Here is a 21,091-nt window from a genome sequence, read left to right as displayed (position 1 = left end):
TAAAATATAATTATAGAAAAAAAAAAAAAGAAAGAAAAAGGAAAAAAGCTGCCAAACAAGGGTGGGGGGAGAACCCATTAAAAAAATCCTTCCTTCACATTATTTTAGTGGGGCTTCATGGGATATGTGATTAATCTCTCATCTCTCACTGGACTGTTTTTATTTCTTCGTCACCTAAAGCTCTTGGGCTTTGGAAAACCCATGATGAGTCTTGGTCTTTAACTGCGTTTCTGCATTTAGCATTGAATTTTGCAAATAAGTGAGCGCATATTCTGTCTCTTCTCTCAATTCCCACTACATCTCCCTGCAAACTTATTACGTCGTTATGGAGCTGAGCCTAGCACAGTATTCACAGTCTGAATGCAGGCGATGCCTCAGTGAGGGATTGGCAGCTGACCTAACTCGTCCTATCTTCAGGAATTTTTCATCCAGGAAGACATAGCACACCTGCAAGGTTATTTTCCATATGCCCATACTTCTTTGTTCATTAATTTGTATTATTGATTATGTCAAAGCTAAGACAATACCATTCTAGCCACTGTCTACCTTAAATACCAATAGCATCAGAAGTCTGGAATGCCTCCCTCTGATCACATGCTCCTTCCTCCTAGATAGTAATCACCATTTCATGGTAATCAGTCACTTATTTTTCTTTAAGGAGCCTTGTTGACATACGTGTGATATGTGAAGTTGGCAGTTCAAACCTACCAGGTGCTCCTCAGGAGAAAGATGGGAGTTCCCCCCCATAAAGATTTAAATGGAAACTCTACAGAGGGTTAATAATATGTGTTGGAATTGACTCAACAACATGGTGTTATGATTTTAGAGGTTTTTCCAACTTGTGAAGTTTCTTCACACTTTTACCACCTGCACATGTAAAAGCCCCCTGGTTAAGAAGAGTGCAGCTACTAACCAAAAAGTCAGCAACTCAAACCAACCAGTGGCTTCATGGGAGAAAAATAGCAGTGTGTGTCCAGTAAAGATTACAGCCTTCAAAAGCCTATGAGGCAATTCTCTGACAGATGGAGTCATTGTGAGTTGGAATTAACTTGATAGCAATAACAAATTTTGCTTTAGTTTTTGTTTTCAAATATGAACCTAAAAATACCTTGGTTCCTATTATGCAACAATGAATAATATATTTTTTTATGTAAACTGGAAGGAGTAGGGAGGAAAATGTACAAAAATGAATGAATAGAAATCTAAGTTTTCTATAAACTTTCATTAAAATAACAATAAAAAATTATTTTTTTTAAAAAGAATACCTTGTTTTCTTATACCTATTTTAGAAACTTATATAAATGAAATACTTCGAAACCTCTAAGAGCCAGAACTCATCAGTAGGATTGTCTTGACTTTCTAGGTCTTATAAGTTTTCTACTTTTTTGGGATACAGTCTTAGCACATTTCTATTATTCATTTTAGTGGAAAACAGTTTGCTTTTCCTTTTAGCAGTTTTCTGTCTTACACAGATTCCAGCATCCCAGGTGTGATGGTTAATGTTCTGTGTCAAGCATGACTACAATCCTCTGTATAATGTAACTATTCTGTGTGTTGTAAATTCTAACCTCTACGATGTTAATAAGGCAGGATTACAAGTGGATCTATAAAGATATGATCCATTTTATCTGGTGAAGAGGAAGTTTCTTCGGGGGAGAGGCCATATGGAATTTACATTTGGACTCTGTTGGAAAGCTTGAGTTTGTCAGATCTATATCTGCCTGTCTGACTCATGGTCTACAGGCTTAAACCAGTGGTTTACTGTACTTGCTGACTTTGGATTCATCCATTTCCAAAGCGTGTGTGTGTGTGTGTGTGTGTGTGTGTGTGTGTGTGTGTGTGTAAAATATATGTTGTTGTTATTGTTGTTGATTGCCTTCGAGTTAAGCATGGCTCATAGTGACCATATGAACAAAAAGCCTGCAGTCTTTCTATAACTATCGATATTTATGAAAGTTCATAGAAGTTCCGGAGGTATGTTGTTTAGGAAGTGGATGCCACTCCTGTGTGTGTGTGTGTATATATATATATATATGTGTGTGTGTGTGTGTGTGGCACCCACTTCCTAAACAACATGCCTCCGGAACTTCTATGAACTTTGATAAATGTCAATAGCTGTAGAAGGGCTTCAGGCCTTTTATTCATAGGGTATCTATGAGTCATGCTTGACTCAAAGGCAATCAACAAAGTATATATATATTCAATATGGATTTGATATATATTCAGTATGTATTATATACATATGGACTGGTTTCATTGGTTTGCTTCTATGGCAAAAACATCCTAAGGTACCAGGTTTTAATACATTTCCTTTCTTCTATGATTTGCTTATTCTCTCAGCATTAAGTTTTGAGTTGCATCCAAATTGATCCACATACCTGCCATTTATTCATTCATTTATTCATTCTACTTTAGTTTTCCACTGTGAAATCAAACTATAGCCTTTGATATAATTTTTATCTCAATATTAAGAAAGCAAAAACCATGATAGATGGAGAGAAGATTTAAGTTGTCAAAAATTTCCTTTTACTTGGATCCAAAGTCAACGCCATTGGTAGCAGCAGACAAGAAATCAGAAGGCATGCTACACTGGGAAGACCTGCTGTCAAGGATCTCTCCAAAGTGCTAAATAGCATGGATGTCAGTTTAAAGACTAAGGTACGCCTGACCCAACCCTTGATATTTTCAATTGCTTCCTTTGCATCTAAAAATTTGATGATGGGAAAATAAAAAAAGAATCAACACCTCTGAACTGTGGCATCACTAGTGAAGGGTATTGAATACACATGGACTACCAAAAGAACAAACAGCCTTGAAGGAAGAGCAACCAGAATACTCCTTAAGGCCAAGGATGGTGAAACGTCATCTCACACATTGGGCATATTTCCAGGAGGAACTAGTCCTTGGAGAGCCTCATCAAGCTGGGAAAGGTACAGAGAGAGTCAACAAAAGAGAGGAAGACATTGAACAAAACGGATTGACATAGTGACTACCACAGCGGGCTTAAGCATGAGGAAGATCATGAAGATGGTGCAGGACAGGGCAAGTCTCAGATCTGCTGTTCATAGGGTTGCTATGAGTCACAGCCAACCCTCTGACACCTAACAAAAACTACCACCACTGTTTATTCGTGTATTCTACTGTTCATTAATACTAGAATGACTATGTTTTAGGTTTTCACTCTTTTGAACAATAGAGCTGAGACTATGGTAAGCAAGAGAGAACAAAATCATTTACTAAGGATGTACACCAATGATTTATTCATTGCATATTTACATATTTTTTAAAAGAAATATAAGTGGTGAATATACACATGTACCTTCCCTGATGAAACACACAGGAATCAAATTAACTACATCTATTGAAAGAGATAGTGCAGAAACTCAATACGAATAATCAAAGCAGGATCAAGTGCAGACTACGGAACAGGCCATCATTTGCTTATATGTAAGTTCAAAATGAAGCTGTAAAAACCCTAAAACTAATCCATGAAAGCCAATATATAACTTTGATTTTATCCAAGCTGAGAGTAAAAACCATATTATGAACATATTTGATGCATTGAACACTAACATTCAGTCAAATTGTGAGATGATATCATATATGAAGAAAGCAAATGGTCATTATAAAGATAGGGAATAAAGAAAAGACAAAATGGATGTCAAAAGAGTTTCTAAAACTTCTTCTTGACTGTAGAGATGTTAAAGCAAAAGGAAGAAATGATGGAGAAGAGCTGAATAGAAGATTTCAAAAGACAGTTTAAGAAGACAAAGCAAGGAATCATAAGGAAATATGCAAAATTAGACAACCAAAACGGACAAGAACACTTGACATTTCCCAGACTAAAAGAATTGAAGAAAGAAAAAAAAAACAAACCCTGAATTGCAATACTGACTGATTCTATGGGGGAAAAAATATCCAATGATGCAGGAAATAACAAAAGAAGATGAAAAGAATATACAGTCATTGTACTAAGAAGAATTGGTTGGTTGACACTGAGTCGTTTTAGGAAGTAGCATAATCAAGAACCAATGATACAAAAGGAAGAAGGTCAAGCTGCATGGAAATCAATGGCAAAAAAGTAAGGCTCCAGGAATTGACAGAATATTAGTTGAGGTGCTTCAGCAAACAGAGGCAGCTCTCTGTTCACTTATTCATGCCATGAAAGTGTTCACTTATCTATGCCATGAAATTTGGAAGAAGGCTGTCTGGTCACTGCCTGGAAGAGATCCATCTCTATTGCCATTTAAAAACAAACAAACAAAAACAAAAACCATGATCCAAAAGAGTGAAGACATTATCATACAACATCAATTAATATTAAACATAAGTTGTTATTGTTGTTATGTGCTATCGAGTTGCTTACTCATAGCGACCCTATGTACAAGAGCCCTAAATGCCGTTCTATCCTGTGCCAACCTCGCTGTCTCAAACACACTCATCCCACCACTCCACTCACAGAATCAATCCATTTCATTGAGGGTCTTCCTCTCCTGCACTGTCCCTCCACTCTCCCAAATATAATGTCACTCTCCAAGAACCAGTCCCTCCTTGCAACATGACCAAAGTATGTCAGAAGAAGCTTCAGAATCCTTGACTCCAAGGACAAACCTTTTTGCTCTCCTAGCAGTTCATGGTATAGTCAACAGTCTTCTCCAGAACCACACCTCAAAGGCATCAATTCTCTTTCTATCATCCCTATTCACTGCCCAATTCTCTGATGCATAGCATGTAATTGCAAAGACTATAGCCCAGATCAGGCGCACCTTAGTCTCCAGCCCAACGTCATTGCTCTTAAGTACTCTTTAGATGTTCCTCACAGCCAATTTTCCCAATGCAATTTTTGTCTTTTAATTTCCTGGCTGCTGTTACCAAGAGTGTTGACTGTGGAGCCAAGCAAACTAAAGCTGTTAACTATGTCAATCTCTTCCCCATCCATACTGATGCTGCCAATTGGCTCAGTGGTGAGAATCTTTGTTTTCTTGATGTTGAGCTTCAATCCATATAGGAGGCTGCAGTCCTTGACCTTCTGCAGCAAGCACTTCGGGTCCTCCTCAGTTTCAGCAAGCAGGGTTGTGTCATCTACATAACACAAGTTGTTGATGACTCTTCCACCAATCCTGATGCCACATTCCTCTTCGTACAGCCCAGCGTCTTGGATGATCTGCTCTGCATACAGATTGAAAAGATTTATTCATTGCCAAGATCTTTTATAAGAAACATAAATGCATGCTATACACATGGATCTCACCTGATGGTAAGCATAGGAATCAACGGATTACATTTGTGGAAAGACTCGCTGGAGAAGCTCAATATCAGTAGTGAAAACCAGGCCAGATGCTGATTGTAGGACAGACCACCTGAAGTTGAGGAAAATTAAATCAAGTCCACGGGAACCAAGATTTGACCTTAAGTCTATCCCACTCATATTTCAAGACCATTTCAGGAACAGGTTTGAGGCCTTGAGTACCAATGAGCATAGACCAAATGAGTTCTGGGAGGATACCAAGAAAATTGTCCATGAAGAATGCAAAAGATCATTATAAAGGCTTAAGAAGAAGAAAAGACCAAGGTAGATGTCAGATGAGACTCTGAGTATTGCATTAGACCGCCGAGAAGCCAAAGCTAAAGGAAGGAATCAAGAAATCAAAGAGCTGAATAGAATATTTCAAAAGGCAGCTCGGGACAACAAAGCAAGATACTATAATGAAATGTGCGGAGAGCTGGAGTCAGAAAATCAAAAGGGCCGAAGTTGCTCAGCGTTTCTTAAGCTGAAGGAGTTGAAAAAAAAAATTCAATCCACGGGTGGCAATACTTAAGGATAGTTTGGGTAGAATGTTGAATGATCCAGCAAGTATCAAAAGAAGATGGAAGGAGTACACAGAGTCACTGCATCAGAAGGAATTGGCTGACACAGAGGAATTTCATGAAACAACATATGAGCAAGAGCCTATGGTGATGAAGGAGGAAGTTCAAGTTGCTCTGAAGGAATTGGCAAAAAACAAGGCTCCAGGAGTTGACAGCATACCAATTGATTTATTTCAACAAACAGATGCTGCCCTGGATGTGCTCATTAAGTTGTGACAAGAAATCTGGAGGACAGCCAGCTGGCTGACTGACTGGAAAAGATCAATATTTGTTCTCATTCCAAAGAAAGGTGACCCAACAGAGTCTGGAAATTATCGAACAATATCATTAATATCACATGCAAGCAAGATTCTGCTGAAAATTATCCAAAAACATTTGAAACACTATGTCAACAGAGAACTGCCAAATGTGCAGGCTGGATTTAGAAGAGGTCATGCTACTAGGGATATTATAGCTAATGTTAGATAGATCTTGGCAAAAAGCAGAGAATACCAGAAGAATGTCTATCTGTGCTTCATTGTCTATGCAAAGGCTTTTGACTGTGTGGGCTCACAACAAGCTATGGCTGACTCTGAGAAGAATGGGAATCCCAGAACATTTGATTGTGTTAATGCAAAACCTATACTTGGACCAAGAGGCAGTTGTCAGAACAGAGCAAGGAGACACTAATGGTTCAAAATCAATAAGGGGGTCCATCAGGGATGTATTTTGTCTCCACACCTTTTCAATCTGTATGCAGAACAGATAAACATAAGTAGATCTTTTAAAAAGCACAGTAGTAAGATCTTGCTGAAGATCATTTTTAAAATATTGAAGAAAGGCTCATCAACAATCTATTATATGCAGATGGCACAACCTTGCTTTCAGACAGTGAAGAATTGAAGCACTTCCTGAAGAAGATCAAAGGCTACATACAGCCTTCTGTATAGATTATACTTTCACATCAAGAAAACGAAAATCCTCATGTCTGGACCAATAGGCAACGTCATGATAGACGATAGATGGGCAAAGATTGAAGCCGTCAAGAATTACATTTTACTTGGTCCAAAATCAGCACCCAAGGAAGCAGCGGTCAAGAGATCAAAAGACATGTTGCATTGGGTAAATATGTCATCAAGGACCTTTTAAAGTGCTAAAGAGCAAGAATTTTAGCTTAAAGACTAAGATGCCTGATGCCTGACCCACACCATGGTATTTTCAATTTCTTCATATGCATGTAAAATCTGGACGATGAATAAAGAAGACTGAAGAAGAACTGATGCCTCGAATGGTGGTGTTGGTGAAGAGTATGCAATATACAGCATGAAGAGTTGAAACAATACACAGCTCTTCTTGGTGGAATTCCAGTCAGATTGCTCCATGTTGCTGTTGTTGTACACCGTGGGGTCAGAACTGACCCATGGAAGCATCAGCATCAGTTTAATCTCACAGGAGGAGACGGCCTGTCCTTCTTCCGTGGAGCAGCTGGCGGATTCTAACAGCATGCCATCAGGATTGCAGCACAGCTTCTTGTTCTGTACTGTTGAGTTGAAACCAACCCATAGGTGACCCTCCAGTGGATTTTTGGAGGCAGCAAATCACACAGGAGGAGTCTGTTCATCTTTTTGCCACAGAGCAACTGGTGGATTCAAAATGCATACCTCTGTGTTGGCAGTGCAACTACTTAACACTAGGCTGCCAGAGTTCTCCATGCAACGCCTCTTCTTACCACTAAATTGTGAGACTTGTTTTCACACACTTTGTGCATGTTCTCAGAAGAGCCAGTCCTGGGAAAGGCAGGTTGGCAAAAGAGAGGAAGATTCTCAAAATTATGAATTGACAGTGAATTCAGCAATGTGTTTAAGCACAGTGGAAACTGTAGAGATGGTGCAGGATGAGGGAAGGTTTCAACCTATTGTCTGTAGGGTCGCTAAGAGCTAAAGTTGACTTGATAACACCTAACTCAACAATAAGATAGTTGTAACAAGTCACTCCAAACCAACAGACATTTATTCCCTCACAGTTGGAGGCCAGCCATTGAGAATCAAGATGGGCCTTGTGACCCTGCTGCTGTTGTTAGGTCCTATCCAGTCAACTACAATTCACAGTGACTTTAGGAACAACAGACCTGAACCTTGCCCTATCCTGCACCATCCTCACCAGCACCAGCATGCTCAAGCCCATGTGACAGACATTATGCTCATCTATTTGATTGGAGGTCTTCCTCTCTTTTACTGACTTTCTACCTTTCCCAGCATGTCTTTTTCTAAGGTCAGGCTCCTCCTGTCAATATGAGCAAAGTATTTGAAACAAAGTTTCACCATCTTTGCCTCTAAGGAACACTCTGATTGCACTCCCTACAAGGCAAATGTGTGTGTTCTTTTGGTAATCCAACTTTCAGATGCATATGAAGCAATTGAAAATACCATGCCTCGAGTCTGGGGCACCTTTTTTCTTAAATATTACAACCTGGCTCTTTAGCACTTTGGAGGGATCCTTGACAAAAGATTTTGCAAATGCAACTTGTCTTTTGGTTTCTTGGCTGCCACTACCATGGCTCTTGATTGTGGATCCAAGTAAAATTAAATTGCTGACAACTTCAATCTTTTCTCCATTCATCATAGTGTTACCTATTGATAAGGATTTGCATTTTCTTGATGTTGAGGTGTAATCTATACTGAAGGCTGTGGTCTTTGATCTTCTTCAGTAAGTGCTTCAAGTGGTCTTTGCTTTCTGCAAGCAAGGTTATGTCATCAGCATAGTGCAGGTTGTTGATAGGTCTTTCTCCAAGAGAATGAAAAATCCTTCCCTGCCTCTTCCAGCTCCTGGTAGCTCCAAGGCATTCTATTGCTGTGGCTGCTTACCTCCAATCTCTGCCCCCATCATCCTATGCCTTCTCTTCTGTGTCTTTACCACTTTATCTGTCATCAGGACACTTGTCCTTAGATTTAGGCCGCAACTGGATAATCCTGGATAATCTCATCTCAAGATCCTTAACTTAATTGCATTTGTTAAGATCACTTTTCAAACAAGGTCACATTTCCAGGTGCTCAGAACGATGATCTGGTACACAGCAATTTATACCGCTAATCCAAAGGAGGAGCCTCTCTGGTGATTTGAATCCACTGATCGTACTGCAGGGGAAATGGACAATCTTCTCCCTTGCAATTTATAGCCTCTGAAAACCCACTGGAGGGCTGACTATGCGTCAGCTCCAACTTGTTAATAATGAGTGGAACTGAGTTGAAGATGAAGCTTCAACTTTTGAGGGTCCATCATTGAACACAATGTAGACTCTTAAAGTGCAAAATTAGAGGCAATGATCTGTAACAACTCTGAGGGTGAGCATGTCCTTAAATTTTGTGCCCTAAAGAGAGGTCTCTTGCCTTCTACTAGTCCCAACCTTGCTGTGAATGTCTCCTGATGCCATTCAGTGGGAGCATTTCTAGGGTCTATGAATTCAGGGTGGAATTTCTGGGTAGCAGAGAACTGTTAGTTTGCTGAATTGTGATGGCTGGTGTATTGTTGTGATGCTGGAAGCTATGCCATAAGTAGTTCCAATACTAGTTAACTCACCTATCCTAGACAGGTTTTAAGAGATCTTCCAGATTAATTCACATTTTAGTTGGCCATCAATTTCTGAAATAATAGGCCTTCAAAATCCTATGAAAAATGAAAGAACATAATGTCATAAGATGAGTCCCTCATGTTGGAAGGCACTGAAAATGTGAGTAGGGAGGAGTGGCGTCCTCAAAGTAGAATCCATTGTACCGACGAAGATAGAGTAAAGCTTTCACCCAAAGAAGGACCCTCAAATGCTGATGTGGCAAGACTCAAAATGAGGAGAAACTGTTGCAAATATAGATACACAATTGGAACATTCAATGTATGAATTCGGGAAGGCATGTTGCATTGGGAATGTCTGCTGTCAGAGAGCTCTCCAAAGTGCTGAAGAGCAAAGATGTCAGTGTGAAGACTAAGGTGTGCCTGATTCAAGCTATGGTCTTTTCATACACTTGCAATGGATGATAGAAGAATTGATGCCTTTGCGTTATAGTGTAAGGGAAGAGTATCCCATGGATTGCCAAAAGGACAAACAAGTATATTTCGGAAGAAGTGCAGTGAGGGTGCTCCTTGGAGGCAAGGATGGTGAAACAATCTGTCTACTCTGGCATATTGTTAGGAGGGTAGGAGAGAATGCTTAGAAAGGGGGAGGGCCAGTGAAGCAGGGAAACCATCAAAGAGAGGGATTGATACAGTGACTTTAATGGTGGCTTGAGTGTGTCAGGGATGATAAAGATGGCATAGGATAGGTCAGGGTTCAGATCCACCATTTATATATAGGGTTGCTATGAGAAGTAGTCAACTTGATCACACTTAACAACAACATGTATGAATTATGGAGTCAGGAAAATCGAAGTCATAAGAAAGTAAGTGGAACACGTAAAGAGTTGAGATAGAGGGGTAATGGCCATTTTGAATCAGACAATCACATGAACTACTGTGCCAGGAATAACTAATTGAAGAGGAACAGTGTCAAAATGAGCATTTTAAGATCTATCCAGAAGTACACTGCTGTGAGTGATATGGTGCTATCTATACGCATGCAAGGGAGACCGAATGATATAACTATTATTCAAATATATGTACCAACCAACTAAAGCCAAAGGTAAGGAAACTGAAGATTCCTAACAATTTCTACACTCTGAAATTGAGCATGCAACCAAGGTGCATTAATAATAATTGGCAGCGACTAGAATGCTTTCTTGGTAGCAAAGATGGAATGGTATTAGAAAAAAAAAAATAGTCCCAGAAGCAAGATGGCGGTGGTGGCGGAAACAGTGTGAGGAGCTGGAGGACCGGCCAGCTGCAGAGAAATGGGCCACCAGAGAGACAGATGCAGCGCACAGAGTCCAGCACGGTGTGATGTGGACAGTAGGAATTTGAGTCAGAATTTTAATTAAAATAATTAGGTTGGGAGCCATAGGAACAGCAAGCCGTGGGCTCTAGTGGAAGCCACCAGCCAATCTGCTGTGGGACCCATCTGCCAGGAGCAAGCAGGTGAGCAGGAAATTGAGTTTTCTTGGGCCCCACCGGCTGGCCAGGAGCGAGCAGGTCGGTAGAAATTTGCCTGAGTTTTCTTGGGCCCTGCTGACCGGCCAGGAGCAAGTGAGTCCGTGGAAATTATTATTATTTTCATGACAAGATTACAGAAAAATAAATGCATATTAAAGTGACTGTGGACTGAGGGGCATTGTATAACACTGAAAGAATTTTTTGTCTTCAAAGAGAAAAATGAACTGGGGGGAAGGGTAGGCAGAGAGGAAAATGTGAACAATGAATGAACGGGGGGAAATTAAATGGAAAGAATATGCTGTAAAAATATATATGTTGCATTTAAAAAATCATTAATAATAAAAAATAAAATAATCTTAAGCAATTAAAAAAGAAATCTATGATCTATGTATAGTTTTCACATAAATCCAATTAAGGGTACAGGGATCCCCCTTCTTTTCAATGGAATCCATAATTTATTAGGCTCTACATAATCAAACACATTGACATTGTCAATAAAACACAAATAAATATCTTTATGGTAAAAAAGAGAGACAGAGAGATTCTGAAGCCTGCACTGGAATAAATATAAGCCAAAATAGGGGAAGGAATGCAGAAGAAAACTAAACAGAAAATTTCACAAGGCAGCTCAAGAAAACAAAATGTTATATAAGGAAATGTGTCAAAAACTAGAATTAGAAAACCAAAAGGAAAAACATGGTGAGCATTTCTCAAGCTGAAAGAATTGAAAAACAAATTCAAGCCTCCAGTTACAATATTAAAGGATTCTATGGACCAAGTCTTGAATGATACAGGATATATTAAAAGAAGACAGAAGGAATACAAAGTCACTGTACTAAAAAGGACTGACTGACACAGAACCATTTCAGGAAGTAACATATGATCAAGAACCAATAGTAATTAGGAAGAAGTCCAAGCTGCACTAAAGGCACTGGGGGGAAAAAATAAGGCCCCAGGAAGTGATGAATAGCGATTGAGGTGCTTCAGGATACAGGTGCAACCCTGATGTGCTCAGTAATCTCCACCAACAAAATTGGAAGACAGCTATCTGACTGAAGAGATACATATTTGTTATCTTTAAAAAAAATGTGATCCAACAGAGTTCAGAAATTATAAAACAGTATCATTAATATCATATGTAAGTAAAACCGTTGATGAGATGGATTGATATGATGACTGAGGTAATGGCAGTAGGTGTATCAGAGACAGTAAAGTTGGCACAGGATAGAGCAGGTTTCAGGGCTGTTGTACATAATAAGGTCACTAAGAGTCACAAGTGACTCGATCGCACATAATAACAAGATCTTGCTGAAGAGTTCAAGCAGGATTCAGCAGAAGCCATGAAAGAAGGGATCTCAATGATAATTTAAGAGAGATCTTGGCTGAAAGTAAAGAATATCAGAAAGATGTTTACTGTGTTTTATTGACTATGCAAAGGCATTGAGATGTGTGGATGATAACAAATTATTGCTAACATTGAGAAACATGGGAATCCAGAACACATAATTGTGCTCAGGAGAAACCTACATATAGGCCAAGAAGCATCTGGCTGAAGAGAACAAGGGAATACTACATGGCTTAAAATCAGGAAAGGTGTGTGTCAGGGTTGTATCCTATCTCCATACCTAAAGTGCACCTGACTCAAGCCATGGTATTTTCAATTGCTTCATATGAATCTCAAAGTTGGACAATGAATAGGGAAGATCAAAGAATAATTGATAGGTTTGAATGGTGGTGGTGATGAAAAGGACTGACTATGCTGTTGACTGCCAAAAGAATAAGCAAGTCTCTGCTGGAAGAAGTGCAGCCACAGTGCTCCTTAGAAACAAAAATTGTGAGAGTTATTCTCGTACTTTGGGCATGTTGTTAGGAAGGGCCAGTCCTCGGAAGTGGACAACATATTTAGAAAGTTGAAGAACTGTTCCCCAGTGAGATGGACTGGTACAGCGACTGCAATAGTGACCTTAAACACAACTGAGATTGTGAGGATAATACAAAATTAGGTATCGTTTCAACCTGTTATAAATATGGTCACTAAGAATTGAAGTTGACTTGAGCAACATCCTTCCTTGGACATCTAGGAGTAGTAATTAAACTTTACTAGAATTATCCATTTCTTGTTCTTTGTAGAGGCACAGGTAAGCAGAAGGGTCCAAGACTCTGAGACATACTCAGGTGCTTAAGTACTTCTCAAGCACAAGTGAAAAGGAGATTTACAGCCTCAGAAATCTGATGGAGAGTCAGTATGAGTTGAACTGACTTGACAGCAATTAGTTTGGTTTGGAATGATGATATCCCTAATTCATAAAGGTTTTGGGAGGACTGAATGTGAAGAAGGTATGACAGAGAAAGTAGTACCTGATGGTCCAAAAAGCAGTATCATGATAGATAAAGATTGAATTCAGTAGTTTTCTAAGATCAGAAAATGGGACATGAGAGCACACGTCCATGAGCATCTTTCTGAAAGGGCCAGAAACAATGAGAATAGCCCAGCCCCTCACTGACCCAGAGTAGAAAGCAAATAAAGAGTCTGTAGCCCAGCCCCAAGGTGTCTCTAGAGTCACACCAACAGCAAGAGGTTCATTTATTCATTTATTCACAGACGGTGGTACTGAGAGTGGGATATATTAGGGAGGTAAGTTGGTGAGTAGAGGAGGCAAAGAATATCATCCAATATAAATCCAGGTTTTAGCCCAGAAGTTTCAAGACACCCGATTAGTCCAGACTCTGGTTTCAGTTCAGCAGTCAGGTTTTCCTTTCATCATCTGTCAAGAAAAGAAAAACCTTGAACTGTGGCCTTTCTTTATCCCTGGGCTTCTCTAGCTGTAACTTACCACACAGTTTCTCCACAGCAATGCCATAGTCTCTGCACTACCATCACCAGAGTCTCTCCACCCAGGTCTCTTTCTCACCAGGGTCTTGCTCCAGTCTCCCTCAAATCTTGCTGTTCACTGTGGGAAGCACTCACTCACTCTCTCTTAGTCCCATAGCTGTTGATGATTGGCATGATCATGTGTCTGCAGTTAACGTAGCTGGAGACCAGAGAGGGCTAACATAATGGCTAGAAAAGCCATGTTTTAAGTGAACACTGAAACAATGATTCATTTTACTTGGCTCAACACTCATGGTACCAGGAGTCAAAAAAATTAAAAGACATATTGCATTGGGGAAATTTATTGTCAAGAATCTCTCCAAAGTTCTAAAGAGTAAGGATATTAGTTTAAAGACTATGGTGAACCTGATCCAATCCAAACTATTTTGAATCGCTTCCTGTACATCTCAAGTTGGACAATGAATAAAGATGACAGAAGAAGAGTTGAATTGTAGTGCTGCCAAAGAGAACATACTATAGACTGCCAAAAGAAAGAACAGATTTGTCTTGAAGGAAGTGCAACCAGAGTGCTCCTTAGAGCGCTCAGAACATCATCTCACAGAGTTTGGCCATAATTTAGGGAGGAACCAGTCTTTGGAGAAAGATAGCATTCTGGGAAAAGTAGAGGGTCAGTGAGAGAGAGGAAGCTCCTCAAAGAGGTGGATTGACACAGTAACTACCACAATGAACTTGAGTAAGACAGAAATCATGAGGATGGCACAGGATTGAGAAAAGTCCAGATCTGTTGTTCAAAGAGTTGTTATGAGTTGTAGTTGTCTTGATAGCATCTAACAACAACAATACCTGATAAATGTCCCATTAGTTTTGGCAGCCAAAATTGTTCTCAAGCCACCCACCTTTGAAGCTAACAGGTCTTTGAGCCTGTGATTTCAAAAGGCCAAGAGGTCAATTCATTCAGCACAGGTAACAAAACACTGTTCGCATGGCAAATTTGGAGTTTGGAAACACAAAGCACAGAGAGAAAAGATCAAGTAAATATGGAGGCAAAAGTTTAAAGCAATCCATATAAAAGAAAAGGAATGCTGGGAACTGCTAGTTAGCAACAGAGGGTAGGAAACAGGCATGGAACACACTCTTAACCAAGCTTGTGGTTAATTAGTTGTGGCAGCCCTAGGAAACTAAGTCATAAACCTGTGTCACCGAATCCTTACAAAAATCCAGTGAGGTCAGGAAACGTCCCAAAGCTAGTAAGTGGTGAAGTAGGACAGGGACTCAGGCCTGACCAGCCCGCAGCTCACCCCTTAGCACTGTGGTGTGGCCTGGGCCCCCCGCTAAACCCGCCCTGGGAACTCCTTTCTCCTCCAGACCTCGAGAACAGCCTAGATGCAGCTGCAGTGGGTCGGGCCTCTTCCCACAGCCTAGGTCAGACATGAATCCTTCTCATCTCCAGGAGGAAAAATTGGGATGGGAAATGTATGTTGTTCTCCAAGCCCCATGTAAGAGCCAAGCAGATCCGATGGGGGTTGGAGGAGGGAGAGGGCAGGGCTGGAATGTCCCAGGCCGTCTTTTCCCAAGTTGGGGAGCGGAAGCCATGACAGCTAAGAGGATTTGTGGAAATTCCTCCGCGCATTGTTAGCAGGCAGAGGAAGTGGTTTAGTGTTGAGCTCTCAATTTCTGCCCTGGGGAGCAAGGGCCAGTTTCCGCTCTTGAAACTTGTTTGTGGGAACCTGAAGGGGCCAGTTCAGGTCCTCATTAGGGTGGGGGGCAGGGGTCTCCAGATAACCCCACCATCCCCCTCCCAGAGGTGAGGAGGCACAAGGGTCCAGTGAGCCAGACAAAACAGGTACAGAAACTGTGCCTCTTCTTTTTCCTTCCACTTTGGGGCGGATGGCTGGGAGCCGAAGCAAAGGAACAGAAACATTTTTTCCAACCCTGCTGGTATTTGTTTCTGGCACAATCGGCACAAGCAGATTAGAGGAATAAATTGCTTTTTTTTTTTTTGGTCTATATTCGGTCTCTGGACCGGACTTCATCACTCTGTGTCTGTGTGGTTTTCCACGGTCACTCGTCCGCTCAGGAAAGACTGCCAGGCCTAATGTCACTGGCCATCCAAATTCTGCCAGCTGGTGAGTCATCTCCCAGGCTCTTGGGAACATTGTGTTAACTCACCAGGAAAGATATACCTGCATCTGTACCAGTGACTGCCTACGGAGGTGTCTACCTAGGTACATGTGTGTAGTTGGCCTGTCTAGAGCTGCTTGTTTCCTCTTGATTGCTGTTCTGGGGTTCCCAGGCCCAGGATAGAATTCCCATCCTCCCTCATGGAGGAGCCTCAGTAAGAGTCTTCAACAGGACCTCAAGGCTAGCACAAGTCCCCCTGGAAATTCCTGCCAGAAGCCAGACGCTGAGGGCTGTACCAGGCTGCTCCACCCAGGTCCTGCCAGGAAAACCCTTTCCCAGAAAATCACCTTTGAGGTGTGACAGAAATCTGGCATGAGAAGGAGCACATGCAATGCCTCCCTCAACCCCCGCACTCTCTTTGGCTGGAAAGTGAGGGTGTATCAGCTTGACTTAATATATCCACTGGGAGGAACCTGCCTGTGAAAGAACCTTTACAAGGCAAAGGCTGCCAGGGCTCCGTTTCCTCCTTCCTTCCTTTTCTTTTCCTCCTTCCTCCCTCCTTCCCTTCAGCCTTCTTTCTTTTCATTCCATCCTTTCCCTTTACTCTCTCTGTATTGCTGTTGTTATTAAACCCCCTCATGTTGATTGCCATTCATAGCGACCCTATAGGACAGCGTGCTCCCATAAGATTGGGTGAGCTGTAACCTTCACCAGTGCTGATGCCAGGGCTTCCCTCCCTTGTAATGACTGTGGGTTCCAACCAGCCATCTTTTCAGGAAGCAGCTGAGCGCTTAGCTACAGTGCCACCAGAGCTCTTCAGGCTGACTGGCTCTATTTAAGTGTGAAAGCTCTGGGAGCCTTGTGTTGCTAACCCAAAGGCAAAGCCTTTCTGGCAGTTCAAATCTACCTTCAGCTCTTCTACTGGGAATGAGAGGGGAGAGAAATGGGCAGTCTCCTCCTGTGTGAGCTACACAGAAATCCCAATGGAGGTCAGCTATGATGAGTCAGTTCTAAATCCATGGCAATGAGACAGAGAACAAGTGATGGGCTATGAACTCAGGAATTACAACCTTTCTTACCCTTCACAGCCTTCACCTCTGGGCCACACTGCAGGGTGGCTGAAGCAAAACTTGTCATAGCTCAACCCTGAAACTTTTCCTTCCTCTCCGGAAATGAAGAGAAGAAGGGGTGTTTGTGACCAAAAGGCTAAGGGTGAAAATGCTTAAGAGAAACAAGATTGGGGTTCACATGTCAATCAGAACATTCTATGTGGAAGAATTATTGTTACAGAGGTAACAGAGAAGTGTCTAGGGGGAGTTCTAGGGAGTGTAAGTGATTCCTATCCATGCGACTTCTGGGGAAAAGATAGATTTCTCAATGTGTAAAATATTAATTTTTTTTAAAGTCAACATTCCTAATGCCCAAGTGCACTTTAGGACTATGAAAACTTCATGTACAATGATATGTTGTTATGAACTAAATTGTACAGAGCAGGCAGTTGTAAGAGAGTATCTTATATTTTATTCTTATTTCTATGCGTGGTTTATTTTCGCTCTGACATTTTATTATAATTTCTTCCTACAGTAGGTGAAGTGCTTGGGAAGTTAATTTAAACCAGCCTGCCTCTCTGTGTTGTTTTTTTAAAATATTTGTTTAAGCTTTTATTGAGCTTGTCAGGCAAGTCAGTGTGCAAAAATGTAGCCGAAAACCCCTTTTTCCTTCTGCGGTGCCTGCCCATTAATACTAGGTGGTGACAACAAGATTCGCGCGCACTTCAAATGGGGGATTATTCTGGGTTTTCAAGGAAATTTGAGCCACCTGTTTCAGAAACCTCTTAGTGACTTAGTGGGATGATGAAGGGTGTCTCCCTGCTCCACCATGACTCAGAGCCCAGCTCCCCTGACTTCCTCTGACCTGGCCGGGCCCTGCAGGGGTAATTTGCAGTACCAGTTGGAGGCCTGGGCTCCAGCTTGTCCTCCCAGGTTGTGGCTTGGCCTTGGCCTGGGCCAGGAAGGCAGCTGCCATCTATCTGCCTGAGGAGAACTTTCCAGATCCACAGTACGCTGGCTCTCCCCATGCCCAGGCTGCCTAGTCTGGAGCTGTTTATCATGGACAGAAGAACGACATGGGATCACCTTTGAGGAAGTGGGTTGTAAGAGCTGATTGTGCGGCCTACGTGTCAAGGAGCCACGATACCCACAAAATTTGGCTAAGGGAGAAATAAAAAGTCAACATTTTCCAGCAGGCTGGAAAGGCAGCTCAGTTATCCTGGAGCCCAGGACTCTGTGGTAAAATTATCTCTGTGGTAGCAAGAAGCAGAAAAGATGATAGTGGACACTGACAGATCACAGTTAGGCTTAGAAGATGCCTTCTCCCCCAAGCCCATAGTCCAAGCTGCCTGCATTGGTCAGGAATCTCATCAAACTTACTGACAAACATGCCAGACTCAAAGCATGTAATGGCTGAAAGGACTCTTAAGAGGATCTAGATAAGCAGTTTACAAAGTGTTGTCTTAAATTGGCAGCATCAGCATCATCTAGAAACTTGATAGAAATGCAGATTCTTTAATCTCAACCCACTGAGTCAAAAGTTATGGCAAGAGAGTCTAGCAGTCTCTAATTTAACAAGCCCTCCAGGTGAAAACTGATGCAGGCTTAAATATATAAGAACCCCTGCAAAAAAGCTGCAGTGGTGTAGCCCACAGGGAGCTGGGCAGCTAACCCAACAGCCAGGCCTCTCTGGTGGTTCGAATCCATCAAGGGCTCTGAGGAAAAAAGCTGGGCACTCTCTTCCCATGAATTTACAGCCTCAAAAACCCATTGGGAGGGCCAGCTATGAGTCAGTTCCAATTCAGCAGCAATGAGTGGTCTTGTTATCTGGTGGTATAATATGTAATGATACCAAAAGTCAGTAGTTCAAATCCACCAACTGCTCCTCAGTAGAAAGATGGACAATCTCCCCCCATTATAATTTACCACCTCAGAATAAACTTGATAGCAGTGGGTTTTGGTCTAATTTAGCCCAATCATTTGAGCAATGGAGCAGGGTAGGGGGAAGGAAAAGAATGCATTTATCATGACTGAGTTGTTTGTTAGACTTGGACAAGTTCTGCCAGGCTAGATTTCTCTGTGCCTTCTCCTGCCTGTCTGTATAGGACAAAGCTATAATTCTGGAAATCCCACTGACTGCCCAGGTGATCTGACTACTACAGTCTTTTGGATGAGCTTGAGGTTCTGCTTACCTCATCCCCATCTGTAAACTCCGGGTGAGCCTGCTCCCCTTCTAAGGACCATGTTGATAATTCATTCAGATGTTGGCTTTCCAGTCAATGTTGTGAGAGAGCCGCAGCTCTTTAAAAAAGAGCTTCACAGCAGCTCTTTAAAAAAGAGCTTCACAGGTCCTTCACACATGGAGTTACTAAGTTCTGGAAAGTGTCCTGCCTGCATTTTCTTCCTGTGCCCACCAACCCTGCTGAGCGAACATCACGTTCTGCTCCATTTGACAGTGCTTCAGAGTTACGGGTATTGATTCAAGATCATAGGTACTGAGTCAGCGACTGACAGGAATCTCCAAAACCCAACCCAGTCAAACGCTTCCCCCGAAAGTTTGTAACTGAGAAACCGAGAGCTGGGGCTACTGACAATGGAAACCTAAGCTACAAGTTTGGGAGCTGCTATGATATAAAAGAGGTCTGGTTAGCCCTGAAGGTCCAAGAGCCAGATAAGGGAAGATGAGGTAAATTGAGGAATGCAGTTGTTGGAAAGAGAATAGAGAAGAAACACCAACAAAAACAAGAACCCCACAAGAAAGACATTTTTGTTTCCTCAAGGCTGGATTCTTGATGGTCCGTGTCATTGGCATCTACCATGTTCCCTGATATGCTCTGACCACAAACACTTTGTGTGACCTAGCCTGGATGGACTGCTGCTTCTCATAGACTAAAGTGCCAGCTAGATTAAGAATCAGCAAATTTTTCTATAAAAGGTCAGATGGTAAATACTTTAGGCTTGCAAGCCACAAGATCTCTGACAAAGCTACTTGATGCTGCCTTCATAGGGCAAACAGCTATGGCAGTGATGGGCTTCCTCCCCCCCAGAAAACAAGTGCCTAGCTCATAAACACTTTCTGACTCATATGCAAAATAAAACTTTCGTATTACCCAGCCCCAGGAGTTGTTGTTGTTATGTGCCATTATCAAGTCGCTTGCGACTCATAGCGACCCTATGTACAAGAGCTCTATCCTGTGCCAACCTAGCCATCTCAAACGCACTTATTCCCACCGCTCCAGTCACAGAATTGATTCATCTCATCAAAGGTCTTCCTCTCCTTCGCCTCCCCTCCACTCTGCCAAACATGATGTCCCTCTCCAAGGACCAGTCCCTCCTTGCAACATGCCCAAAATATGTCAAACGAAGCTTCAGAATCCTTGACTCCAGGGAACACTCTGGCTTCACCCTCTCCAGTACAAACCTGTTTGTTCTCCTTTTAAGAAGATGAAAAGCCCCTCTACCTGTATAGTCTACCTGGACTCTCATTTGGCTCTAAAGTAAAGAGTAGAATATGAGTCACATATTCTCCTTACACCCTCTTTCTCACAGGGCTCCTGACCATATGTCAATCCCTCATAATTGGTCAGCTCATTGACTCTGGCAGTCTTGAAGACGTCTTGGCTGCAGTACCTGGGTGATACACTGACCCTAGAATCCAGGACAACCCAGCCTGGCTATGTGCAGCCTCAGTCTTCAGTTCCCATCCTTCGCTTCCAGCTATCATCAGGCCAGGGAGCTCTGGTGGCCTAGTGATAAGGATCCCAAAGGGAAGAGGTTCAAATCCACCAGCTGCTTTGCAGAAGAAGGATGGGCAATCTCCTCCCACACAATTTACTGCTTCTGAAAACCTGCTGGAAGGTCTGCTATAGGTCAGTTCCTACTCAATGATGCATGACAACAACAATCCTGGCCTGGCATAGAGTGCTCTGATGGCCTAGTGGTAAGAAGTTGTGCTGCAATCTCAAAGGCACATGCTTCAAATCCACCAGCTGCTCTTCCCTTAGGCTTTATTGCCTCTGAAAACCCGCTGAAGGGTTAGCTATGAGTCAGTTCCACACAAAACAACACCTGATTTATGGCTAGAGCCTCCAACCCCAAAGTGTTTCAGAAGTTTGTTGTTGTTAATAGATGTCATCAAGTCAGCTCTGACTCATAACCACTTCAT

This window comes from Elephantulus edwardii, unplaced genomic scaffold (genome assembly GCF_000299155.1).
Source record: "Elephantulus edwardii isolate Elephantulus edwardi_28Jun2011 unplaced genomic scaffold, EleEdw1.0 scaffold00095, whole genome shotgun sequence".
Taxonomy (NCBI): domain Eukaryota; kingdom Metazoa; phylum Chordata; class Mammalia; order Macroscelidea; family Macroscelididae; genus Elephantulus; species Elephantulus edwardii.
Note: the sequence above shows the minus strand (reverse complement) of the source record.